We start from the raw sequence: 27,569 nt of genomic DNA on the forward strand, positions 1-27,569 counted from the left end.
GCTCCCTCTCACTTTTCCACGCTCTTGCGGGGGTCCCTCACGGCCCCCCGAGGCCCCGACCCTTCGCGGCCCGCGCCGCTCCAGACTCCGCCACACGTCCCCGGCCCCCGCCCCCCGCCAAGTTTGGTCCAGAACTTACCGGGCCGCAGGTCGGCCGGGCCCTAGGGCAGTGCGCGGGTTCGTGGGGCTGCGGGGCCGGGGTCGCCCGCGGGGTCGGGCGGCGGAGGGGCCGGGGGCGCCGGGCCGCGCGCGCTCGTTCCGCCTGTGGGGCCGCCCGGGCCCGCGGCGCTCGCTCCGCCGGTCCGCCCGCCCGCCCGCGCCGCCGGCCAGATAATGCGCCCCTCGGCCGCACACATGGAGCCCGGCGCCGGCGTCACCGCCCGGGACATGCGCACCAGGTCAGCGCGCCCGGCCCGCGGCCCCCAAAACACCGGGGAGCTCTTAAAGGCGACGCCGCCCGCCCGCGCCCGGCTGGGCGGGGCCCGGCGACCGAGGGGCGGGGCCGAACGAGAAGGGAGGAACTCATGGGCGGGGCTCCGGGCGTAGAAGGCGGGCCCCTGAATCGAGGGGCGGGGCCGGCTGGTCCCGCCCCGGAAGCACCGCCCCTCTCCGGCGCGCTCCCACGCGACACCTCGCTGGGCGCGCTGGTTTCCCACGCCGGCAACGGCTGGCTCCCTCCCTGGAGAGTCCCAGCGCCCTCCGCAGGCCGAGGGGTCGTCGCCAGCTCACCGGCGGCAGAGCCGGGCGGGCCGCACCCAGGGCTGACTCACGACGCGCTCACTGCTGACCTCGCGCCAGCTGAGCTGGGCGACCTCAAGCAACTCAGGGTTGCCTTTGAAACGCGAGTTAGAATGTCACCCCAGCGGGGTCGTCACGCAGCTCTTCTCTGGGAACTTCGGCCCCGGTGTCTGTGGGGACGGTGGGGTGTGGATCGGCTGAACGATCACTTCTCCAGCGCAGTGAACAGAGTTCTACAAAGCAAGCTCCAGACTCACCCACCTTAAGACACTTGGGGATAACTGCTCTCCCTCTCCAGTTACCTCCCAATCTGCCCTCGTGCCTCTGGGAGAAGGTGAACCCCCCTCAAGAAAGCGAATCTGCACCCTTCCCTCTCCAGTGACAAGGAGGAAACACAGGAGACAGAATGAAAACCTGAAAGAGAATGAACTTTGGAGATGTTAAACTACGTAAAGCAAAATACAACTTTATCAAGTTCATGGAAAATCTAGTACCACAAGGCGGCTCTCAATACCAAAGTCAGGTTCTGAAGAATCCCCGAAACCGCCTCTTTTCATGTTTTTTTTTTGTTTTTGTTTTTGTTTTTTTGAGACGGAGTTTCGCTCTTGTTACTCAGGCTGGAGTGCAATGGCGCGTTCTCGGCTCACTGCAACCTCCGCCTCCTGGGCTCAGGCAATTCTCCTGCCTCAGCCTCCTAAGTAGCTGGGATTACAGGCATGCACCACCACGCCCAGCTAGTTTTTTGTATTTTTAGTAGAGACGGGGTTTCACCATGTTGACCAGGATGGTCTCGATCTCTCGACCTCGTGATCCACCCGCCTCGGCCTCCCAAAGTGCTGGGATTACCGGCTTGAGCCACCGCGCCCGGCCTCATGTTGTTTTAAAACAAACAATTCCTGATAAGGCACCTAGACTCCTGAAGAATGGTGACAAAATGTTTCATCGCATACCCTAATACATCTGTATGTACAACTGAAACAAGTTTCACCAAACATAAATTTACCACATGCAAGGTACTGTTATCTTCTATTCTGCTTCATTTGAAAAGAGAAGCAAGGTAACACCTACCAATTGCTGGGTCTCTACCATAAACTGGAAAAACACTTCATGTAGCTTCATGTAGAATAAGTTTTACAAAACATTTTTTCTAAAAAGAAAAAAATAATTATTTTTCTGCGGTATGTCACCTTAAACAGAAAGTTCAAAAAAAGCTCTTTCAGCGGGGGGCGGTGATTTATGCCTGTAGTCCCAGCACTCTGGGAGGCCGAGATGAGTGGATCATGAGATCAGGAGTTCAAGACCAGCCTGACCAACACGGTGAAACTGTCTCTACTAAAAATACAAAAATTAGCTGGGCATGGTGTCGCCCACCTGTAATCCCAGCTACTGAGAAGGCTGATGCAGAAGAATTGCTTGAACCCAGGAGGTGGAGGTTGCAGTGAGCCAAGATCATACCACTACACCCCAGCCTGGGCAACACAGTGAGACTCTGTCTCAAAAAAAAAGGCCAGGTGTGGTGGCTCACACCTGTAATCCCAGCACTTTGGGAGGCCAACGCGGGTGGATCATGAGGTCAGGAGATCAAGACCATCCTGGCCAACATGGTGAAACCCCGTCTCTACTAAAAATACAAAAATTATCTGGGGGTGGTGGCGCATGCCTGTAGTCCCAGCTCCTCGGGAGAATCACTTGAACCCGGGAGGCAGAGGTGGTAGTGGGCCGAGAATGCGCCACTGCACTCCAGCCTGGCAACAGGAGCGAGACTCCATCTCAAAAAAAGAGAAAAGCTCCTTTTTAATTCTGTGTTGAGTTCTATATACAATTGACAACTTTTTGCAGTTGATTTCGCTCCCACACACATACTACAAAATCTTCCCAGTACTTAATGCAGCACCTGGTACAACCTCCAAAAGGCCAAGAGAATTCAACCTAAAAGTGATACAAAATACAAATTGTTGACCCCCCAATCACTTTTTCTGACCCAGTTATGTCAGTAACTTGCTTTGCTACAAAGAAATTCATTGTTTCCTATATCTAAAAAAGAAAAAAGAAAAAAAGAAATTCAAAGTTCAAATTCAGAAACCAAACAAACAGCACAGTCTTATTCTCAAACAGGTGACTTGGTACAGGAATTTAGAGAGCTCCCTGATCCCATGTGCAAGCATAGCTTAGGGCAAATATCCAGGTTTTTCACCCTAACGTGGTGGCTGTATATTTTGAGAACTGCTTTATGCTACAATGATGAATCACATGATGTATATTAAAGCAATACAAGCAAAATATTATCTCACTGCTCCTCACTTGGGTCTTGATTAATGTCAATTTAATTAACTACAAACAGAGCAAAGTATGGTCAGGTGGGAGACGTGAGACTTGAGACAGATATACAAATGCCAGAATTTGAGCTGGCAAGCCCTATGTGAGTCACCAAAGTGACAACCACCCTTTTTTTTTTTTTTTTTTTAAAGAAGGAGGCATCAACTGTAACATATTAATGACACACCCCTGTGGACTGAGGGGTGCACTGGTGAAAAGTGGGTTGCTCCAGAGAGGAGTGCCAACTTCTCAGCTGGGAAAGTCAGGTGGGAAGTAGGAGGGTTGGGGGGTATGCTGGTGGGGTGAAATAGCTACAGGGCTACAGGGTTTATTCTGTCATAGGACAAGAGGGGCCAGGAGGGTAGATGGATAAGTAGCAGTGAATCCAGATCTGCCTGGGGTCCCATAGACTCAGGCTGGGTGAATGAGGCTGTTTGGATTAAAGACCTTTCTGCCTCAGTGCCCAGTGCCGGACTAAACAGCAAATAGTTCAGCTGGGTAATTATGACATATGATGCAATCATCTTCAGATGCCATTCTAAAGCTGAAGAAACTCTAATTAAGAGACAACTAGGGCCAGAACCATGTTTTCTAAAAGTTTTCTCTTTGCCCTGAAAACAAGATAGTCAATACTTAGTGACAGCTGGGTACAGTGGCTCACATCTGTAATCTCAGCACTTTGGGAGGCTGAGGCGGGTGAATCACCTGAGGTCAGGCGTTTGAGACTAGCCTAGTCAACATGGCGAAACCCCAACTCTACTAAAAATACAAAAATTAGCTGGGGACAGTGGCTCACAACTGGAATTCCAGGCAGGAGAATTGCTTGAACCTGGGAGGCGGAGGTTTCAGTGAGCCCAGATCACGCCACTGTACTCCAGCCTGGCAACAGAGCGAGACTCTGTCTCAAAAAAATACAAAAATTAGCCAAGCATGGTGGCATGCACCTGTAATCACAGCTACTCGGGAGGCTGAAGCAGGAGAATCGCTGAACCCAAGAGGTGGAGGTTGCCGTAAACCAAGATCACACTACTGCACTCTAGCCTGGATGACAGAGCCAGACTCCATGTCAAAAAAAAGCAAACAAACAAAACTTAATGATAGCAGTTGTTAATACCATACTTTCAAAACACCTGTTATTTAGTTAAAATTTTCTTCCAGGCTGAGCACAGTGGCTCACAACTGTAATCCCAGCACTCTGGGAAGCCAAGGTGAGAGAATCACTTGAGGCCAGGAGTTTGAAACCAGCCGGGCTGACATAGTGAGATCCCATCTCTGTAACAAAGGAAAAATTGGCTTCTCAGCTCTGCTTAATCACACAAGTCCAGTGTGTGCTTGGCATGTTTTCAGGGAGGCAAAGAAAGGCTCTCCTAATGCACAACAGAACCGCCTAGAATGGCCTCCCTGTTCTTAGGAGTACGACAGTTTTTGGGTAAAAAAAGACTTTAAAAAAAAAAAAAAAAAGAGGCCAGGCGTGGTGGCTCATGCCTGTAATCCAAGCACTTTGGAGGCCAAGGCAGACAGATTACCTGAGGTCAGGAGTTCAAGACCAGCCTGACCAACATGGTGAAACAACGTCTTTAAAAAAAAAAAAAGAAAGAAAGAAAGAAAGAAAGAAAATTAGCCAAGTATGGTGGCACATGCCTGTACCTCCAGCTACTCAGGGAGCTGAGAGAGATGGATCACTCAAGCCCAAGAGTTTTTTTTTTTTTTTTTTTTTTTTTTTTGAGACGGAGTTTCGCTCTTGTTACCCAGGCTGGAGTGCAATGGCGCGATCTCGGCTCACCGCAACCTCCGCCTCCTGGGTTCAGGCAATTCTCCTGCCTCAGCCTCCTGAGTAGCTGGGATTATAGGCACGCACCACCATGCCCAGCTAATTTTTTGTATTTTTAGTAGAGACGGGGTTTCACCATGTTGACCAGGTTGGTCTCGATCACTCGACCTCATGATCCACCCGCCTCGGCCTCCTAAAATGCTGGGATTACAGGCTTGAGCCACCGCGCCCGGCCAAGCCCAGGAGTTTGAGGCTGCAGTGAGCCATGATTGTGGCACTGCACTATAGCCTAGGTGACAGAGTGAGATCCTGTCTCAAAACAACAGAAAAAATCTTCCAAATTCATTTTAAACTTCATTGTCTTTCACAGACCACATCCCACTAATAATAGCTAGGCCACTTTCTACCTTAACCACAGGAAAATAGTCTAATCATCTTTCAAGTGTACTCACAAACTTCTAAACACCACCTGAGCCTGTCCCTAAACAACTGAGGGACTGAAGAAAAGAAATTGGGGTCAAATTCCATGTTCATGTCTGCTTTTACAGCAGAAATTGGCCAAAGGCTCCAAAGTAGTGCAAAACTACTGAAAAAGAGTAGCATCACCTACTGAATGTTCAAGGTACTGTACTTGAACAGAAATCAGACAATTTCTTTGAAGTTCTTGGTGGACAACATACAAGATGACTTATGTGATAAACGCTGATTGGCAACTGAGAGACCACTGATCCCAAGGGTTCTGCAGCCTAAGAAGCTTACAGGCACATACTCCAGAAGCTGACAGGCTGGTGCCACTGAAAGACACAAAATGATTTCAATGCAGAAAATGTATTCATAAGAAAGACTGAGGAATTGGCTGGGCACGATGGCTCAGGCCTGTAATTCCAGCACTTTGGGAGGCTGAGGCAGGCAGATCACAAGGTCAGGAGTTTGAGACCAGCCTAGCCAACATAGTGAAACCCTGTCTCTACTAAAAATACAAAAATTAGCTGGACACGGTGGCAGGCACCTGTAATCCCAGTGACTCAGGAGGCTGAGGCAGGAGAATTGCTTGAACCTGGGAGGCAGAAGTTGCAATGAGCCAAGATGGAGCCACTACATTCCAGCCTGGGTGACAGAGCAAGACTTTGTCTCGGAAACAAACAAACAAGAAAGACTGAGGAATCACAGAGGAAGGGACAGCTTCCTTCCCAGAGGGGTCTGGGAAATCTTTGCGGATTGACATTTGAGCCAGCTGTTAAGGGATGAGTTATGATGAGTGTTCCAGGCATTAAAAACAGCAGCGGCAAAGGCCAGAGCCAGCTACACCAAAATACCTGGAGTTGGGGACTTTGGGGAGAGAAGGGCTGAAAAAGAATGGATTCATTATCCTTTAAACTTCCTAAATGTTTTTCCCTCTGCAAACAGAATGGTCAACTACTCACTTAAATTCACAAACTAAGCAGACCTAAGTTAAGCAGAACAAGTTATGTAGGTTTAGCCAATTCTGAGATTATTGCTCTCAGTGATACTGGGTTCCTACATAGTTTCTGAGAAAGTCTCTAAAGAAGACACAAGTTAGCCGGGCGCGGTGGCTCAAGCCTGTAATCCCAGCACTTTGGGAGGCTGAGGCGGGTGGATCACGAGGTCATGAGATCAAGACCATGCTGGTCAACACGGTGAAACCCCGTCTCTACTAAAGGTGCAAAAAATTAGCTGGGCATGGTGGCGCGTGCCTGTAATCCCAGCTACTCAGGAGGCTGAGGCAGGAGAATTGCCTGAACCCAGGAGGCGGAGGTTGCGGTGAGCCGAGATCGCGCCATTGCACTCCAGCCTGGGTAACAAGAGCGAAACTCCGTCTCAAAAAAAATAAATAAATAAATAAATAAATAAATAAATAAATAAAATACAAATAAAAACACAAAAACTCAGCTGGGTGTGGTGGCACGCATCTGTAATTCCACCTACTCAGGAGGCTGAGGCAGGAGAATCACTTGAACCCGAGAGGCAATGAGTCGAGATCGTGCCACTGGACTCCAGCCTGGCCAATAAAGCGAGACTCTGTCTCAAAAAAATAAAAAGTACACACACACAAAGAAAGTACACAAGTTTTTTTTCTTTTAATTACCCTTATGAAAAAAGAGCACTGATTTTTTCTTTTCTTTTTTCCTTCTTTTTTGAGACAGAGTCTTGCTCTGTTGCCCTGGCTGGAGTGCAATGGTGTGATCTCAGCTCACTCCAACCTCGATTTCTGGGGGTCAAGTGATTCTTGTGTAGAAGCCTCCAGACTAGCTGATACAACAGGCATGTGCTACCACACCGGCTAATTTTTGTATTTTGAGTCAAGACGGTGTTTCACCACGTTGGTCAGGCTGGTCTCAAACTCCTAGCCTCAAGCAATCCTCTGCCTCCCAAAGTGCTGAGATTACAGGCAGGAGTCACCACTCCCTATCCTACTTCCTGTACTTTGCATGTTTAGTACCCTAAAGTTTTTTGGTTTTTTTTGTTTTTGTTTTTGTTTTTGTTTTTTTTGAGACAGAGTTTCGCTCTTGTTGCCCAGGCTGCAGTGCAATGGCGCGATCTCAGCTCACCGCAACCTCCACCTCCCAGGTTCAGGCAATTCTCCTGCCTCAGCCTCCTGAGTAGCTGGGATTACAGGCACGCGCCACCATGCCCAGCTAATTTTTTGTATTTTTAGTAGAGACGGGGTTTCACCATGTTTACCAGGATGGTCTTGATCTCTTGACCTCGTGATCCACCCGCCTCGGCCTCCCAAAGTGCTGGGATTACAGGCTTGAGCCACCGCGCCCGGCCCACCCTAAAGTTTAAAACTGTTTTCATTAAGTTTAGAGACAATATAACAACAATCTCTAAGGGACAATCATTTTAAAGTTTATTTCGCCCCAAATTCATGTTTACATGGTGAGATTACAATGAAATTGACTGGGAAAGGAAAGGAAAAGATTAATTAAGTGATATTTATTTCCTTAATACTTTGATACTCTTGATCAGGCATCCCCAAACTTTTTACACATGGGGCCAGTTCACTGTCCCTCAGACCACTGGAGGGCCGCCACATACTGTGCTCCTCTCACTGACCACCAATGAAAGAGGTGCCCCTTCCGGAAGTGTGGCAGGGGGGCCGGAAAAATGACCTCAGGGGGCCGCATGCGGCCCACAGGGCCGTAGTTTGGGGACGCCTGCTCTTGATTCTTTCTTCAGGGAGGGACCAGAAAACAGTTACAGGGACTCTTACAGTGATGCTTTATGAAAAATACAATACTTCCGCCGGGCGCGGTGGCTCACGAGGTCGAGAGATCGAGACCATCCTGGTCAACATGGTGAAACCCCGTCTCTACTAAAAGTGCAAAAAATTAGCTGGGCATGGTGGCACGTGCCTGTAATCCCAGCTACTCAGGAGGCTGAGGCAGGAGAATTGCCTGAACCCAGGAGGCGGAGGTTGCGGTGAGCCGAGATCGCGCCATTGCACTCCAGCCTGGGTAACAAGGGCGAAACTCCGTCTCAAAAAAAAAAAAAAAAGAAAAGAAAAGAAAAATACAATACTTCCAATGCATTACCTCTGCTACAAGGGTCATCTTTGTATTCATGATGTTTTCACACTAGATCAGGAGTTTGTGGGACATGGGTCAGCAGCCCCCATAGTCCCCATCCCGTTGTTTATGCTGAAAAGCTCCGAAACTCTCTAGGGATGGTCCACTTTGTCAATCTGTGTTTGTTTTGAATGTCATCTCTAACCACTATTCCTTATACTTGGTGTTTCTGCAGCACGGGGTTCAGGCTCCATCTGCAGTTAGGCAGGCTCTGTCCAGAGTGAGTCTCTGTGTGGCCCTGGCGCTGTCCTGCTTCTCCAAGGTTCTGAGCAGGAATGCTCCCCTAAAGGGTTAAGCACAAACTGCTCACAAGGGCTGTCCTGAACCGGAAGTGTATCTCCCACTCTGTCTTCATCTGCCATGTGTCACTAGTTGGCAAGGAATATCTCTTTTGTGTCTACATATGGTTTCCAAAAAAATCCCACCTAACTTGGATCAATTTTAAGTCTTGAATAGTTAGGAAGTAAACTGTTTTCTGTGAATTAAAGATTAAAAAAAAAATTCAGAAAACTACCAGGTAAAACAAAAAGGCTATATGACAGCCTCGAGTCTAGAGATCAGCCTATTCAAACCTGCCAAGCAAAGAGTTAGTCACATCATCAGTCTAATAAATATCCTTGGTTGGACATGCAGAAAAACATTATTTTTAAAACTTGGCATCTATTTCACACCCTACTCCCCATTTGTTAAATGACAGATCTTCCAAGTAGGGAAAACATTTCTCTCAAATTTTTTCCTAACAGGATGTGTACTCCCCAAACCCCCATTTATAGTGAAATGCCCATAATTTATTTTTAAAAACACAGGTGGAGTGCCTTTCTAGTTTGTTTTCTCTTTCACAGCTTGATAATAAACAACCATGCCCTCTTGCATGCCCACATAATCAGTTCTACATCTAACCAACTCCTGTTTTGGGAAGAGTAAGATATTTATTTCAAATTTAGGTCAAAAAGTTAACCTTGAATAGAGACAATTTGAGAGGTTAAATATAAAGGCTAAAGTTTGAAACTGCAGTGAAAGTTTAAAAATTGGCTGGGCAAGGTGGCTCATGCCTGTAATCTCAGCACTTTGGGAGGCCCAGGTGGGCAGATCATTTGAGCCCAGGAGTTTCAGACCAGCCTGAGCAACATGGCAAAACGCCCATCCCTACAAAAAAGAATACAAAAATTGGCAGGCTTGAGCTTGGGAAGTCAAGGCTGTAGTGAGCTGTGTCACTACTGCCACTGCACTCCAGCATGGGCAACAGAATGAGACCCTGTCTCAAAAAAAAAAAAAAGAAAAAGAAAAAGAAAAAATGTAAAGCCGGGCGCGGTGGCTCAAGCCTGTAATCCCAGCACTTTGGGAGGCCGAGGCGGGTGGATCACGAGGTCGAGAGATCGAGACCATCCTGGTCAACATGGTGAAACCCCGTCTCTACTAAAAGTGCAAAAAATTAGCTGGGCATGGTGGCACATGCCTGTAATCCCAGCTACTCAGGAGGCTGAGGCAGGAGAATTGCCTGAGCCCAGGAGGCGGAGGTTGCGGTGAGCCGAGATCGCGCCATTGCACTCCAGCCTGGGTAACAAGGGCGAAACTCCGTCTCAAAAAAAAAAAAAAAAAAAAAAGAATTTAAGACTGGCTGGGCATGGTGGTTCATGCCTGTAATCTCAGCACTTTGGGAGGCCAAAGTGGGTGGATCACCTGAGGTCAGGAGTTCAAGACCAGCCTGACCAACATGAAGAAACACCATCTCTACTAAAAATACAAAATTAGCTGGTGTGCTGCTGCAGCTGTAATCCCAGCACTTTGAGGTCGGGACTCCCTGAGGTTAGGAGTCTGAGACCAGCCTAACCAACATGGAAAAACCCTATCTCTACTAAAAACACAAGATTAGCTGGGCATGGTGACATAACTGTAATCCCACTTTGGGAGGCTAAGGTCAAGGGAACTCACTTGGCTGTTTTCACCTCCAGGTCCCTGCCTATGCCCTTGCTATGCCTCTTCTCAGAATGCCTAGCCACTTAAGAAACTTGGCCGGGCGCGGTGGCTCAAGCCTGTAATCCCAGCACTTTGGGAGGCCGAGGCGGGTGGATCACAAGGTCAAGAGATCGAGACCATCCTGGTCAACATGGTGAAACCCCGTCTCTACTAAAAATACAAAAAATTAGCTGGGCATTGTGGCGTGTGCATGTAATCCCAGCTACTCAGGAGGCTGAGGCAGGAGAATTGCCTGAACCCAGGAGGCGGAGATTGCGGTGAGCCGAGATCGCGCCATTGCACTCCAGCCTGGGCAACAAGAGCGAAACTCCGTCTCAAAAAAAAAAAAAAAAAAAAAACCTAACGGCCAGGCGAGGTGGCTCACACCTGTAATCCCAGCACTTTGAGAGGCCAAGGTGGGCAGATCACGTCACGAGGTCAGGAGGTTGAAAGCAGCCTGTCTAAAAAAAAAAAGAAAAAACCTAACAAGTAGGTCGCGCAGTGGCTCATGACTGTAATCCCAGCACTTTGGGAGGATAAGGCAGGCGGATCACCTGAGGTCAAGATTTGAGCCTTTTTCCCAGTTACCCCATTATGTTTCAGGAGGCACCACAAGTCCATATGGTGAGTACAGTAAGGTGATGCTGCAGGGGTTAAAGCTACAGTGAACAAAGGGATCTCACTGGGAGAAATCAACCAACCCAGGAACTTCCAGATCACTGGTCTTGGGACATGCCCAGCCCACTGGCCCAGTGTAGACTGGTTTGTTCTTGGGCAGTATTAACACCCACAGATTGTTGTCCAAATTTGGGTGCCAACCTCAAGAGAAACAGTCAGCCTAAACATGATTATTTAACAAGTACCTTTACAAGGCACCTACAACAGTCTGGCCACTTGTTGTATGTTTACCATCCCCAGCCCACAAACAAGGATTTGGGTTTAATCTTGAGGAACCAGACTCAGAAAAGTAGGCCACAGGCCAGACACAATGGCTCATGCCTGTAATCCAAGCACTTTGAGAGGCCGAGGCAGGTGGATGACAAGGTCAGGAGTTCGAGACCAGACTGGCCAATACGGTGAAACCCCTTCTCTACTAAAAATACAAAAAGTTATCCAGGTGTGGTGGCGTGGGACTGTAGTCCCAGCTACTTAGGAGGCTGAGGCAGAAGAAACCTGAACCCGGGAAGCGGATGTTGCGGTAAGCCCACATTGCACCACTATACTCCAGCCTAGGCAACAGAGCAAGTCTCTGTCTCAAAAAAGAAAAGAAAAAAGAGACCGGGCGCGGTGGCTCACGCCTGTAATCCCAGCACTTTGGGAGGCCGAGGCAGGTGGATCACAAGGCCAAGAGATCGAGACCATCCTGGTCAACATGGTGAAACCCCGTCTCTACTAAAAATACAAAAAATTAGCTGGGCATGGTGGCGCGTGCCTGTAACCCAGCTACTCAGGAGGTTGAGGCAGGAGAATTGCCTGAACCCAGGAGGCGGAGGTTGCGGTGAGCCAAGATTGTGCCATTGCACTCCAGCCTGGGTAACAAGAGCGAAACTCCATCTCAAAAAAAAAAAAAAAAAAAAAAAAAAGAAGTAGGCCGGGCGCGGTGGCTCAAGCTTGTAATCCCAGCACTTTGGGAGGCCGAGGCGGGTGGATCACGAGGTCAAGAGATCGAGACCATCCTGGTCAACACGGTGAAACCCCGTCTCTACTAAATATACAAAACATTAGCTGGGCCTGGTGGCGCGTGCCTGTAATCCCAGCTACTCAGGAGGCTGAGGCAGGAGAATTGCCTGAACCCAGGAGGCGGAGGTTGCGGTGAGCCGAGATCGCGCCATTGCACTCCAGCCTGGGTAACAAGAGCGAAACTCTGTCTCAAAAAAAAAAAAAAAAAAAAAAAAAAACAAAAAAAAAAAAAAAAAAAAGAAAGAAAGAAAGAAAGAAAAGAAACAGTAGGCCACTTGAAGTTAGGCTATTTTTCCAAGGTCACATGCCAGCAAGTGGTAGAATCAGGATCAAGCCCAAGGTTTTTTGGCTCTAAAGCTTCTACTGCACGGGGCTTCCCATGGTACTTTTATAAAGCAATAAGCCTTAAAACTGCAAACCATTCTTCAAGAGCATACTCTTCCTGAAGGGCCTACCTACTGTCGGCTTCTTTAAGTTCCATACACACCTCCAGACAGCTCTTGGTGCAGGCGAGGTCCTGAGGGGCACACTGATAATATAACAAGAAACCATCTTTTTGTTTACCCTGCCAGATAGGCCTGAGTTTGTGGGTACATTAGCTGAGACCCCAAAACTGACAAGTACAGGTCCACTGGTGGCTCCCAGCTCTGACAAAGCAGCTTACCAAGGAAAAACAGGGAACTTGAATTTGTTTTCTTTCTTTCTTTTTTTTTTTTTTTGAGACAGAGTCTTACTGTGTCGGCTAGGCTGGAGTACAGTGGCACAATCTCAGCTCACTGCAAACTCTGCCTCCTGGGTTCCAGCAATTCTCCTGCCTCAGGCTCCCTGAGTACCTGAGACTACAGGTGTGCACCACCACACCCAGCTAGTTTTTACATTTTTAGTAGAGACGGGGGTTTTGCCATGTTGGCCCAGCTGGTCTCTAATACCTGGGCTCAAATAATCCACCCGCCTCAGCCTCCCAAAGTGCTGGGATTTCAGGTGTGAGCCACCGTGCCCAGCCTTAAACGTATTTTCTATGCTCAAATTGGGGCCCAAGAACTCAGCCTGCAAGGAGGGAGAACAGGAAGTTAGGAGGGAGCAAGCATCCACTTCCCAAGGGCAGCAGAGCCCAGAGGTGGGAGCCTGGTCACATGCACAGTTGCATTACTTGTCCACGCCCACTTCCGGCCTGGGCCTCCCTCTCCACCACTGGAGTCAGAACTTGGGTGGAAGAAAAAAAAAAAAGACTACCAGAAACTCTCCTTCTAACAACCTTCCTCTCTCCGTGGAGGCTGTGCCTAAAATGAATATCCAACCTTGCTCTCCAGCCCACCTCTCAAAGATACATTTAAGAAAAGCCCCTGTCAAACCTAAGACCTCCAGCCTTGTCCAACATAAAAAAGTCTAAACAGCACCTTCCCAGTCTCACTGTAAGAGGAAAGCCTGGGCCGGGCGTGGTAGCTCATGCTTGTAATCCCAGCACTTTGAGAGCTGAGGCGGGTGGATTACCTGAGCTCAGGAGTTCAAGACCAGCCTGGGCAACACGGTGAAACCCCGTCTCTACTAAAATGCAAAAAATTAGCCGGGCTTGCTGGCGTGCACCTGTAGTCCCAGCTACTCGGGAGACTGAGACAGGAGAATCACTTGAACCTGGGAAGCAGAGGTTGCAGTAAGCGGAGATCATACTCCAACCGGTCTGGGCAACAAAGCGAGACTCCATCTCAAAAAAAAAGAGGAAAGCCTGGGCAGAGGGAAATTCATGCACCAAGAATCTACCAATACACAACAAAGCAGTCAGCTATTGGAAATCTCATTATTCCTAAGCCACAACCAACACCAGGCAGTTCCAGCTTGTCTAAATGTTTTTTTGAGACAGCGTCTCAAAAGAGGCTGAGATCACCACTGCACTCCAGCCTGGGCAATAGAGTAGAGTGACCCTGTCTCCAAAAAAAAAAAAAAAAAAAAAAAAAACAGAAGAACCTGAAGTGCTCCCTGCCGTAACCATTCCAGTATTCCAGTTTCTCTCTTGTTTCTCCAAGATTACAGCCACAGTGGTCATGAATCAACTATTAGCAACAATCAAGTGGGAAAATGCCGTAATTTCGGTCTCCTTTTTTAGAGACAGGAAACAGGAGCCCAGTGAGGAAATTAAAGAGGTAGTGAGGTTTAACTTCTAAACCTCCAATAAACTCCACCTGAAGCTCCCAATGAGGGTAGCTGCAGCACTCAGTGATGTTCTAAAGAAACCCCACAATATTCTTGCATGCATTTGTTTGTTTACTCGTTTTCAACTAAGATGTAAGCTGCTGGAAGGCCAACCGTGTCAGTCCTGCTCACTGCCAGACCCCCATCACCCAGCATGAAAACGTTTCATCTTAGCCATGAGACTGTTTACTCCTGAATTATTATTTGCTGGCATAGAAGTTACATGGGCCAGAAGATTTAGCACTTTCTAATTGTTAATGTAAATTGCAATAGAAAATACACACACTATATCTTATGGCCACACAAGTAAAGCTCTTATTTGAGTGTACGTGTACCTTATAAGCCAATTATTTTTTACAGAGTCTCAGTGTCACTCAGGCTGGAGTGCAGTGGTTCGATTTCAGCTCACTGCAACCTCCCTCCGCCTCTCGGGCTCAAGCGATTCTTGTGCCTTAGCCTCCCGAGTAGCTGGGATTACAAGCATGTGCCACCACACCCAGCTAATTTTTGGATTTTTAGTAGAGACAGAATTTCACCATTTTGGACAGGCTGGTCTCGAAGTCCTGACCTCAAGTGATCTGCCCGCCTCAGCCTTTCAAAGTGCTAGGGGTTACAGGCCTGAGCTACAGTGCCTGACCCCTTATAAGCCAATTTAAAAGAATGAACTTGGCCGGGTGTGGTGGCTCATGCCTGTAATCCCAGCACTTTGGGAGGCCGACACGGGTGGATCACAAGATCAGGAGTTTAAGGCCAGCCTGGCCAAGATAGTGAAACCCCGGCTCTACTAAAAATACAAAAATTAGCCAGGCATGGTTGCAGGCACCTGTAATCCCAGCAACTAGGGAGGCTGATGCAGAGAATTGCTAGAACCCAGGAGGCGGAGGTTGCAGTGAGCCGAGATCATGCCACTGCACTCCAGCCTGGGTGGCTCACACCTGTAATTGCAACACTTTGGGAGGCTAAAGTGAGAAATCACTTGAACCCAGGGGTTCAAAACTAGCCTAGGCAACACAGCGAGACCCTGTCTCTACAAAAATTACAAAATTGGCAGGGCATGGTGGCGGGTGCCTGTAGTCCCAGCTACTCAAGAGGCTGAGGTGGGAGGATGACTTCAGCCTGGAAGTCGAGGCTGCCGTGAGCTGTAATTGCACCACTGCACTCCAGCCTGGATGACAGATAGTGAGACCCTGTCTCAAAAAAAAAAAAAAAAAAGCAAAAAAAACCAAAAAAAACTTATTCAAAAGATACACAAGTATAAACAAAGGCAGTCAAGTTTCAGAGAGGATAAAACCGAACTTAATACTAGAAATTAAAAATAACCCCATCCATTCATTTGGATGGAACCACTTGATACAGTAGTTATTTCCCAATTCCAAAAGAGGTCAGCTTATTTCTTATCATCAAGGTCCCATAGGGATTTAATGCCCCCAGTGCTGTCTCCAACAGGAAGGAAACCCTGACTTCCCTAGCTATTTCAGTTCCATAAATCAACAGTTTTTATTGTCCAGAGTTAGAAGCTGGGCAGTGTTTGGACCCACATGCCTTTTAGAGCTGCCCACCAACAAATAACCACGTTACATTACATCTAATAAATGTACCTAGATCAATATCATTTCTAACTATCCAAGGTTTTTTATTGCTATAAGGATCCTTCAATTAAAAAAAGTTTAAGAAACTTCCTGTTAGACAGAGACTTGATGGTGGCGCCACCATCCACCAGAGTGAAGTCTATGGCACACAAGAGACAGCATAATTTCAAAGGGAGAGTGGTCTCTTTAAAGTTGTTTATCTTAGTTCTTACTTTTTTAAATATAATAAATTTTGCTCCTTTCCCATGTAATAGAATAACTGTCCTTCAAAGAACTGAAAGAAATTTAAGCCTGGTAGATATTTCTGCTTCAATACCAAAGTCAGTGTGTGTCTATATATGCATGTATGAAAAAGAGAAAGGAGGGAAGGAGGAAGAGAGAGGGCATATTTCAAGGAAGAAAACAAACAAGAAAACATAACCTTCTCTTCAAACATAGGAGCAGCACACCAGGGGCCTAGTCAGATTTTCAGCCATTATTTCCTCCTGGGTTTTAGCTGTCAGGGGCAGAATGCCATCTGTTCCCATACTAGTAAGTGAAGAAGGCTGGGCCTAATTTACCAGCCATGATTCTATGGCATTCACTAATTGTTAAGAAAAAAATCTTCTCTAAAAAAATTATTTTTAGGGCCGGGCGCGGTGGCTCACGCCTGTAATCCCAGCACTTTGGGAGGCCGAGACAGGTGGATCACGAGGTCAAGGGATCAAGACCATCCTGGTCAACATAGTGAAACCCCGTCTCTACTAAAGATACAAAAAAATAGCTGGGCATGGTGGTGCGTGCCTGTAATCCCAGCTACTCAGGAGGCTGAGGCAGAAGAATTGCCTGAACCCAGGAGGCGGAGGTTGCGGTGAGCCGAGATCACGCCATTGCACTCCAGCCTGGGTAATAAGGGCGAAACTCTTGTCTCAAAAAAAAAAAAAAAATTATTTTTAAATGTCCTGTCCACTCCTTCTATTCCACTGCCCCCCCGCACCCCACCCTCTAAGCTGAGTTAGCATCTCCACAGCCCTCTGGGCCTTGGGAGCTTGAGGTGAATTCTGATCTCCTTGTGGGCACTATGCCACACACTGGCCCTCTCAAAGTACTATTATTGTGTGGCGTCAAATGCCTTTGTACATCACTTTCCCAGCCTTTTGTCCCCAAATCTGATCTATTACAATGAAAGGACGGTTCTTCTTTCAAGGTTCTAAAGTGTAAGAACAGATCACTCACCAGGTAACTGCGAGACTCACTCACACAAGCAGTCTCAAAATATGCATATGATCCCTTAGGTTTACATAGTTCATCTATTTTTTTTCTTCCCACAATTCTTCAAGTTCATGATAATCTTCTGTCTTCCCTGTGGTCTAATTAGAGTAATACATCTCCCTACTTGCCCTTAATTCACAAATTACCCCATTTTACAGGAGGAGATGCCAAGGCCAAGAGAAACACAAACACCCTGCCACACAGCAAATCCATCTCACATCTGGTATCAGAACACAGAACACTCTTGCTAAGAGACTCAGTGGGGGAATGGGTTTTCCAAGAGACATACCAAGTTTCTTTCTCTTCAGGCATTTTTAGCCTTAGCAGAATATCAAGCACTTCCTCGTCTGGGAGTCCACAGGCCAGGACCCTCATCTCATGAGCACAACAAGCAGCCTTTACTGCACAGCAGCTGTGTGTCAGGAGCTGTGCTATCCACCTCCAGTTCATCATCGTGGATTCATTCATTCATCCACCTAGGACGCACCTCCCGTCATGAGTAACCATCTTCACACACATTCACAGCCACGTGTTCCCTCAAATAGTTAATGACATGCCCATTTTGTACCATTGCTTGTCCAAGGCCACACAACTAAGAAGAGCAGCACCAGAATCTGAACTGGGTCCTTCTGACTTCAAAGTTGCCCATTTCCTTTTTAACATCCCGTCTGCTGGTCCTATGGGTTTTATTTAAAACGAGAGGCCGGGCACAGTGGCTCACGCCTGTAAACCTAACACCTTGGGAGGCTGAGGCGGGCGGATCACTTGAGCTCAGGAGTTCGAGACCAGCCTGGGCAACATGGTTAAGACCCCGGTCTCTATCAAAAATACAAAAATATAGCCGGGCATGGTGGCATGCGCCTGTGGCCCTGGCTACTTCAGAGGCTGAGGTGGGAGGATCATGTAAGCCATTGGGGCAGAGGTTGCAGTGAGCCCAAGACTGCACCACTGCACTTCAGCCTGAGTGACAAAGTGAGAACCTGTCTCAAAAAAATAAAATAGTAAATATGTGCCGGCACTTCTCTACCCTCATCTCAGCCCCAAGCTCCCCACCATCTTTCCCTGCCCCTGAGGGCAGGGCCTACAGCTGACCAGGAAGAGGCAGGAGAACAGCAAGCAGGTCTGCAGCAGCCTCCTGCCTGGACTTGACTTAGCCCAGCAGCAGAGGGCCCAGGAAAGTCTCCAAGCACTTCTCCCCAGAAGAAAATAGCTCGAGTTGAAACTTGTGTCCACATGGTCCACCGACAGATTTAGAACTCAAATTATAGCCTCGGCAGGAGTCTTCACAAAGGACTCAAATTAAGCAAGACCCAGATGGAAACGAACAGCAGAGAGACTGCCCTCAGTCAAACTGTAAAGTGAACTGCAGTTCCAGTGGAGTCAGAGGAAAGAACTTGTTGAAACGCTAAAGCAAACACGAGCGCAGCCTACACTTCAGAACTCCGCTTCAGCCACACTCTCCCCATGTTTTTAGCTTGAGACTTATGTGTGGACACGAAGTGGTTACATGTTACTCAGGTTTCAAACTGAGTTCATTCCTGTCCTTTGGACCATCTCTCAATGCCAGCATTCATCTACTTGGGCTCCACAGAGCTCTGCGTTTGGCAAAGCAGATAAAATTAGCTACTGGAGTGAACTTGGAATCCAGGGTGGGCCATTAAAAAAAGTACATACAAGATTTGTAAACGCCACGTCAAAAGTTCCTTTTGGGCCAGGCTGAAGTCACCTAAAACTTACAAAAATGTCATCAAATCATCCTGTCCCTTGCCTCCCTTCCACTGTTTCTGGATCTGAGGTGACCCATTTCCTGCTTCTTGCTCTGACTTTCAAACCAAAGTGGCCTATGAACTGGGGATCCTATTTGATTGAGGGTTGAATCAGAGGGTCTCAAGAGAGAAAATGCAACAGGAAGAGATGAAGGAGAGTGTTCCTCTCCTTTTTATTTTTTTCTTTTTTCAGCGGGGGAGGGAAGGTTAAGTTATACTATGCAGAGGGAGGACTGAGGGATGGGACAGGAAGTGGGTCAGTCCCACAGCTTGACAGTGTGATAATGGGGAGACAATGTTTCTGCCTTGTTCCTTTTGTCGTCACAAAAGCCTGACAACACTGCGATGGCCCCACATCTGGAAAATGGAGTAACTAACGTGGTGTAGCAGCTCCCGCTCCCTTAAATATAGCAGGTCTTAGAGGGACATGAGGAAATCATGCCTTTTGCCTCTCTGTCCCCCACTTTCCTCTCCAGCCACAAAATCCTCCAGGCCCCTGGAAACTGGGATAAAAGTCCAGAGAATACCCCTAGAATGGCAACAAAGACTGAAGGAGGGGTACATTTCTGCTATCCTCCTCCACAGTCGGGGGAAGTGGGTGCCACAGACAGAAAGAGAAGAAGCTTGACGTGAAGGCTCCAAGGATAGTTTTCCCCTTAGAAAATCAGAAGGAAGGCCGGGCGCGGTGGCTCAAGCCTGTAATCCCAGCACTTTGGGAGGCCGAGGCGGGTGGATCACGAGGTCAAGAGATCGAGACCATCCTGGTCAACATGGTGAAACCCCATCTCCACTAAAAATACAAAAAATTAGCTGGGCATGGTGGCTTGTGCCTGTAGTCCCAGCTACTCAGGAGGCTGAGGCAGGAGAATTGCCTGAACCCACGAGGCGGAGGTTGCGGTGAGCCGAGATCGCGCCATTGCACTCCAGCCTGGGTAACAAGAGCGAAACTCCGTCTCAAAAAAAAAAAAAAAAGAAAGAAAATCAGAAGGAAAAACCTCTAGAAAGGGGGAATGCCCTCAGGCAAGTGGGAGGAAACCCCACGGAATTCGCAGGGACCACTCAAAGAAGTGAAGAGAGCCACAGTGTCTCCCATTAGGAGAAGAAATGGAAAAGGGGAGACACACTTCAGAGGTGTGAGGATCCTACAGGAGTGGGACATCACAAGTTACGGGGAAACCTCTGGAGAAACTGGGGACCTCTCAGAAAATCGCAGCAACCACAGCGTGTTAGGGGACCCAGAAGAAATAGAAAAGTAGGATATTGGTAAAGTAGGGGTATACATCAGATAACTAAGGATCCGGTCAGACCGGCATTTCAAAGAAGTGGGGGACTCCCCCAGGAAAGTCAAGGCACTGATCAAAAAGTAGGGGGACCCGGGACAGTGGATCACCTGAGGTCAGGAGTTCGAGACCAGTCTGGCCAACACGGTGAAACCCCATCTCTACAAAAATATAAAAATTAGCTGTGCATGGTGGCGGGTGCCTGTAGTCCCAGCTACTCTGGAGGCTAAGGCAGGAGAGTCGCTTGAACCCGGGAGGTGGAGGCTGCCTTGAGCCATTACACTCCAGCGTGGGCGACAGTGTGAGACTGTCTCAAAAAAAAAAAAAAAAAAAAAAGAGGACAAGTCAGAAAAGTGTGGGACTACCCAGCTGAGAAGCCAGGGTGGGGAGGTCCCGTCAGAGGGGTAGGGCTTCCTCTGAGAAGCAGGAATGTCTTCTGAAAAGAGGGGTCCCCCAGGGAAGAGGGGGTTTCTCAGAGGTCCCCAAAAGGTGGGAGATCCCTAGAGAAAGTATACCCTAATAGAAGCAGGGGTCTCCTTAGATGAGTGAGGATAGGGTCTTGAGCCAGAGCCCATCAGAGAAAGGGGGACCCTCAGAGAGGCAGAAGCTCTCTCAGAGAGATGGGGGTTCCCCTCAAACAGGCAGGGGTCCCTCAGAGAAAGGGATACCCCTCAGAGGCAGGGGTCCTCAAATAGAAGAAGTTCCCTAAGGAGGCAGGGGTCCCTCAAAGGGGTGGGTTCCTCAGAAAAGTGGAGGGACCCTATGAGGAGGGAATCCCCTCATATAAGTGGGGTTCCTCAGAGTAGGGGCACCCCAAAGAAGGGAATTAGTTCCTCTCAAAGGCAGGATTCCTCAGAGATGGAGGTTCCCTCTGGCAGGGGTCCTCAGAGAAGCAGGGGAGCCCCAAATAAGGGGGGGTTCCCTCAGAGAAGCAGGGTGGCCTAGAGAGACAGGGCTCCCCTAAGAGAGGCAAGGGTTCCCTAGAGACCAGGTCCCCTAGAGAGACAAGGGTCCCCTAGAGAGGCGGGGATCCCCTAGACAGGGTCCCCTAAAGAGGTGGGGGATCCTCTAAGAGGCAGGGATCCCCTAGAGAGGCGGGGATCCCCTAGAGAGGCAGGGGCACCCTAGAACGATGGGGATCTTCTACAGAGGCAGGGATCCCCTAGAGAGGCAAAGTCCCCTGACTGGAGAGACACGGCCCTTAGAGAAGCAGAAGTCCCCTAGAGGAGAAAGTCCCCTAGGGAGGTAGGGGTCGCTAGAAATGGGGTCCTCTGCTTGGAGAGACGGGGGTCTACAAGAGATGGGGGTCCCCTAGAGAAGAGGTGGTCCCCTCGAGAGGCGGGGGGGTCCCTAAGAGGCGGGAGTCCCCAAGAGAGACGAGGGTCCCCTAGAGAGATGGGGTCCCCTAGTGAGGCGGGGGGCCCCTGGAGAAGCGAGGGACCCCAGAGCATGGGGCTCCCCTGAGAGGGAGCTCCTGTAAAGAAGGGAGTCCGCTCGGCGAAGGTGGTGCGGGAGAAGCGGAAGCCCCAGAGAGCCCGGGACACCGGAAGCCGGGACCCGCCAGCGGCGCCGGCCCCTCACTCACCGAAGTTGCTCGGCGCCCCCGCCGACGGCAGCCGGGCCACGGGACGGTCTCGGGCGGCGCAGTCCGGTCAGGTCCTGTGGCGTCCCGCGGAAGCGACTCCCTCAGGTGGCGCCCGCGGCGGCGGCGGTGGCGGCGGCGACAGGACGGACGACCGACCGACCGACTGCGCGGGCGGCGCGGGGCGCGCTCAGGCGGCGGGGGTGCGCGTGCGCGCGCCGGGGCGCTGACCCCGGGCGGGAGGAGCCGCCGCGCCGCGCTCGGAGCCGCCGCTCGGTCTCGCCGCTCAGTCTCACACTGAAATTGCCCGCTTCACAGCCCGGCTTCCCCGGTTGCTAGGCAGATTTCGCCTCGCACACTTCCGGGTTGAGGCGCGTCTCTCCGAGTGAAGGCGTCACAGGCCAATGAGGTCCAGCCGGGACTCCTAGGACCCGCACACCACAGAAGGTGTGGCCAGCTTCATGACGGACAGCGCATGATGACCAATGAGCGCGCGGGCCGGCTGGTTCTCGGGATCGCGCCGCTGGCCGGGGCGGGTCCGAGGAGGTGGGACGGAATGACTGACAGGCATCCTGCCAATTGCAGATAGGAGCGGGCTGCAGAGCCACTCAAGGCCATGCGGAGGCGGGACCTAATCTTCGGGGCGGGAACCCCTGCCTGGGCGGGGCCTAGGGGGATGCGTCAATTCGTGGCCGGCTCGCTCGGACCCCGGAGGGCGGATCGCCTGGGCCACCCGGCGGCCGGCAGCTGGCTGGGCAGGGGGTTCCCCGCAGTGCTCTGCAGGGGCACCCCACCCACAATGCACTGGAGGCGGCCTGGGCCGGGCGGGCGTGGGGCGGCTACGCCGGGCGGCGGGCGGTGCCTCCGAGGAGCCCGGACGCGTCGTGGCCTGGCCGTGTTCCCGAGGGACTCCGGTGGCCCCGCGCTGTTTCTGCCTTGTCTTGTGGCTTTGACCCTCTCTCTCCAGGAGAATCTTGGAGATTCTGGCGCGGGCCCCCGTTCCTTGAGAAGACTCTGCTTCGGGCTCCTTTTCCATGGCCCCCCGTTCTACGGAGAATCTTTGGAAATCTTGCCCCGGCCACTCTTCTGAGAGAGTTTGGGTTTTTTTTTTTTCCCGGTCCGCTTTTCGGAGGACAATTGCTGTGAATCACTATGATTTTGTAGATTCGGGACCCCAGCTCTGTTTCGTATATAAACGTGGGTTCGAGATCCCTAAGGAGCATTTGGGGAATCCAGGGCCCACCGTCTTTTCCGAGGAATATTTGGGGCGCATCCACTCCTTTTCTAAGCACTCTTGGGGGCCACTTTCCCTGTCCTTCCTTTATCTGAGGAAAGTGGGGACTGTGCGCCCCCCTGCACCTTTGTTTCTGGAGATAACTTGGGGAATTTCTGCCTCCCCTATTCCCTCCAGGAGGAATTTGGGGCTTAAAGCACCCACCTCTCTCCAGGGAAGGATGGCAGGAGATGGGCGCCCCTCACACCTTTACTTTTTTTTTCCTACCTGCACCCCTACCCCTCTGGAATCCCAGCACTTTGAAATGTCGAGGCTGGAGAACCGATTGATCCCGGGAGTTTCAGACCAGCCTCGGCAACATAGCAATACCCCGTCTCTACAAAAATTAAAATAAAAAAATTAGCAGGGGTGGTGGCGCACACCTGTAGTCCCAGCGACTCCGGAGGCTGAGGCGGGAGGATCGCTTGAGCCGGGAGGTCGAGGCTGCAGTGAGCCAAGATCGTGCCACTCCAGCCTGGGCGACAGAGCAAGGCCCTGTCTCAAAAAAAGAAAAGAAAAGTTGCCAGGCATGGTGGCTCATACCTGTAATCCCAGCACTTTGGGAAGCGGAGGTGGGTGGATCACCCAAGGTCAGAAATTCGAGACCAGCCTGGCCAACGTGGTGAAACCCCATCTCTACTAAAATACGAAAATCAGCTGGGCGTGGTGTCGGGCGCCTGTAGTCTCAGCTACTCGGGAGGCTGAGGCAGAAGAATCACTTGAACCTGCGAGGCAGAGGTTGCAGTGAGCCGAGATCCGCCACTGCACTCCAGCCTGGGTGACAGTGAGACTCCATACCAAAAAAAAAAGAAAGAACAAAAAAGAAAAATGGGCAGGGTGTGGAGGCTCACGCCTGCAATCCCAGCACTTTGGGAGGCCGAGGCGGGCGGATCACCTGAGGTTCAGAGTTCGAGACCAGCCTTGCCAATATGGTGAAACACCGTCTCTAAAAAATAAAATAAAATAAGAAAGATCCTTCCAAGAATTCCTGCTTCTCAATCACCCCCAGATAAAATCAGTCACCCCAAACTTTTTTTTTTTTAGACGAAGTCTCACTCTGTCGCCCAGGCTGGAGTGCAATGGCACGGTCTTGGCTAACTGCAACCTCTACCTCCCAGGTTGAAGCGTTTCTCCTGCCTCAGCCCCCTGAGTAGCTGGGACCACAGGTATGTGCCACCACACCCAACTAATTTTTGTATTTTTAGTGGGGGTTTAGTTGGGGGTTTCACTATGTTGGCTAGGCTGGTCTTGAACTCTTGACCCCATGATCTGCTCGCCTAGGCCTCTCAAAATGCTGGCATTACAGGTGTAAGCCACTGCGCCCGGCCCCTAAACTATTGAAGGATCACCTGACCCTGGAAGGTTGAAGCTGCAATGGGTCACGATCCTGCCACTGCACTCCAGCATGGGTGACACAGTGAGACCCTGTCTTAAAAAAAAAAAAAAAAAAAAAAAAGTCACCCCAAACTCTGGGAAGCAACAGTGTTGTATTTGTAATTTTTTTCCATTTTGTTTGTTCTTTGAGATGGGATCTTGCTCTGTATCCCAGGCTGCAGAAGAGTGGCAAGATCATGGCTCCCTGGAGCCTCCACCTCTTGGGCTTAGGTGATCCTCCTGACTCAGCCCATGAGTAGGTGGTACCGCAAGTGCATGCCACAAGACCTGTCTATGTTTTTTTAATCTTTGTATTTTTTGGCCGGGCGCGGTGGCTCAAGCCTGTAATCCCAGCACTTTGGGAGGCCGAGGCAGGTGGATCACGAGGTCAAGAGATCGAGACCATCCTGGTCAACGTGGTGAAACCCCGTCTCTACTAAAAACGTAACAAGAGCAAAACTCCGTCTCAAAAAAAGAAAGACCAGGGGAAAGCGGGAACGCAGTCCCCCACTACCATAAATTATGCAGTCGAGTTTCCCACATTTGAGGAAATCGTAGGGGTCAACACATCCAGAGTGCAATGGATAAGCTTGGCCTTGGGAAAACCACCTTCATGATCATGGTATCTCCCCTTCCTGGTAAGTATAAAATTTTTTTTAATATAATAAAGGGAAATAGGCCTGTTATATCAGGCAGAATGTTGTACTGAAGAGGTACTAAGAAACCGTTGTAGGAATGTGGAGGAGGAAGTGATTAAATGAGATAATGGATGTGAAAGTGCTTTGTAAACCATGAAACAGTATACCCGGTAGGAAAGATGATTATTATTGTTACAAGTGTGCTGATGTTCCTGGAAGAAAAGTAAAGAACAAATTCAGTCACAATGATGGGAGGTTGGCAGGGAGCCCTGTGGGGCCTGACGCCCTCAGCGAGCTCAGCCTGCCTGCAAGTGGAAAGGCTGATACAGTCCTTGGCCAGGGAAAGAAGCCATTGTAAACATGAAGACAAGCTGTTCCCGGAGCACCTTCTGTGCACCTCTGTCATTTTACTTACCACATCCTGCAAGTGTCCGAGGCGCTCCAGGTGGACAATGAACACTTGGATTTTGGTGGTTGGCAGAGCTGGGGTCAAACCCAAGATCTGCCACTCCCTACAGAGGCCAGTTACTTTCCTCACCATATAAGAAATCAAGTCTCAAGGCCAGGCACGATGGCTCACACCTGTAATCCCAGCACTTTGGGAGGCCGAGGTGGGTGGATCACCTGAGGTCAAGAGTTCAAGACCAGCCTGGCCATCATGGTGAAACCCCACCTTTGAAAATTAAAAAAAAAAAAAAAAAATCAAGTCTCAAGGTCAGATGCAATGGCTCATACCTGTAATCCCAGCACTTTGGGAGGCCGAGGTAGACAGATCACAAGGTCAAGAGATCGAGACCAGCCCCTGACTAACATGGTGAAACCCATCTCTACTAAAAATACAAAAATTAGCCAGGTGTGGTAGCAGATGCCTGTAATCCCAGCTACTCAGGAGGCTGAGGCAGGAGAATCACTTGAACCCGGGAGGCGGAGGTTGTGGTGAGTCAAGATTGTACCGTTGCACTCCAGCCTGGGCAACAAGAACGAAAGTCCATCTCAAAAAAAAAAAAAAAGTAAAGCCATCACCTACTCAACACTATTACAGTTTTTTTGGTTTTTTTTGTAGAGTGGGAGCAGAGGTTGTGGTAAGCCAAGATCGTGTCGTTGCACTCTAGCCTGATCAACAAGAGTGAAACTTCGTCAAAAAAAAAGAACCCAAAACTTAGTTGGGCGCAGTGGCTCACACCTGTAAGCCCAACACTCTGGGAGGCTGAGCAGGGAGGATCACCTGAGAGCAGGAGTTTGAGGCTCACCTGGCCAAGCTGGTGTAACCCTGTCTCTACAAAAAAATACAAAAACAAGGAGCCAGGTGTGCCAGCACACACCTGCAGTCCCAGCTACTTGGGAGGCTGAAGCAGGAGAACCCACTTGATCTTGGGAAGTGGAGCTTCCAGTGAGCTAACACTGCGCCACTGCAGTCCAGCCTGGATAACAGAGTGAGACTCTGTCTCAAAAAAGAAAAAAGAAAAAAACCGCCAGGCGCAGTGGCTCACGCCTGTAATCCTAGCACTTTGGGAGGCTGACGTGGGTGAATCATCTGAGGTCAGGAGTTCAAGACCAGCCTGGCCATCATGGTGAAACCCCATCTTAAAAAATAAATAAATAAATAAATAAATAAGAACAAAAGAAAAAAAAAAAGAAAAAACCCTAAAATTCCCTGAATGGTATCTTTCTCTTAGACAAACTGTGGGATGTGTTTCCCTGAAGGAAGATTCTGAACACAAGTCTAACAGAACCCCCAAACCCAAGCTCAAAGGGCAGGCAGGAGGCACCAGTTAGGGTCAAGGCCACCTCAAAACCACTTTGTTATAGAGAGTTTACAAATGCAGTGAGGTTATTTCAGGGCTACCCTGTACAGTTTCAGGGCTGACCCCTGAAAATGTCAGGAGGTATAATTACATCTCACCTTTTTATTTTAAAAATGCACAGAACTTCTTTGATTATTCTGGAAAAAGGCATTGCACAGAGGCAGAGATGTGAGTTAGAGTAAGGGACATCCGTGTAGTTCAGAATCCTAAGCATAAACAAATATCCCATCTGGCTGGAAACTTTTTATCCTCAAAGAATCCAAAGCAAATGGACATTTGTCTGAGCAAGTGAAATGCCCCACCAAAAAGGATGACATGATCTCAGCTTCTGACATTAAAAAAGAAAAGCCACATGCAGTGGCTCAAGCCTATAATCCCAGCACTTTGGGAGGCCGAGGCGGATGGATCACGAGGTCAGGAAATCGAGACCATCCTAGCCAACATGGTGAAACCCTGTCTCTGGGCTAGGTGCAGTGCCTTACACCTCTAATCCCAGCATTTTGGAAGGCCAAGGCGGGGGGGATCACCTGAGGTCAGGAGTTCGAGATCAGCCTGGCCAACATGGAGAAACCCTATCTCTACTAATAATACAAAAATTAGCCAGGCATGGTGGTGCATGCCTGTAATCCCAGCTACTCTGGAGCCTGAGGCACGAGAATCACTTGAACCCGGGATGTGGAGGTTGCAGTGAGCCAAGATCCTGCCATTGCACTCCAACCAGAACAGCAAGAACAAAACTCCATCTCAAAATAAAAAAAAAAGAAGAAAAGCCG

The 27,569-nt window shown here is 49.5% G+C and overlaps 1 protein-coding gene and 2 non-coding genes across 15 annotated transcripts in view; 1 reads left to right on the top strand and 2 right to left on the bottom strand.

Annotated features, from left to right (window-relative positions):
* GATAD2A (GATA zinc finger domain containing 2A) overlaps positions 1-22,099 on the bottom strand; it is a 125,653-nt gene extending 103,554 nt beyond the window's left edge. For 5 of the 13 annotated variants that reach the window (XM_074384346.1, XM_039465438.2, XM_039465434.2 and 2 more), the window contains exon 1: positions 140-482. The gene's annotated coding sequence lies outside the window, so the exon portion shown is untranslated. Of the gene's footprint in view, positions 1-139; positions 483-21,709 lie in introns of those variants that run through there. The other 8 variants (XM_039465439.2, XM_010330177.3, XM_039465437.2 and 5 more) reach the window with 3 other exon arrangements.
* Positions 4,346-4,478, top strand: LOC120362886 (small nucleolar RNA SNORA64/SNORA10 family). Its single transcript, XR_005578678.1, has one exon. It is a non-coding gene; the product is annotated as a small nucleolar RNA SNORA64/SNORA10 family (small nucleolar RNA).
* Positions 22,100-24,835: 2,736 nt separating the features above from the next.
* LOC120362915 (U1 spliceosomal RNA) lies at positions 24,836-24,999 on the bottom strand. Its single transcript, XR_005578705.1, has one exon. It is a non-coding gene; the product is annotated as a U1 spliceosomal RNA (small nuclear RNA).
* Positions 25,000-27,569: the final 2,570 nt, after the last annotated feature.

This window comes from Saimiri boliviensis, chromosome 14, assembly GCF_048565385.1.
Source record: "Saimiri boliviensis isolate mSaiBol1 chromosome 14, mSaiBol1.pri, whole genome shotgun sequence".
In the NCBI taxonomy this organism is placed as follows: domain Eukaryota; kingdom Metazoa; phylum Chordata; class Mammalia; order Primates; family Cebidae; genus Saimiri; species Saimiri boliviensis.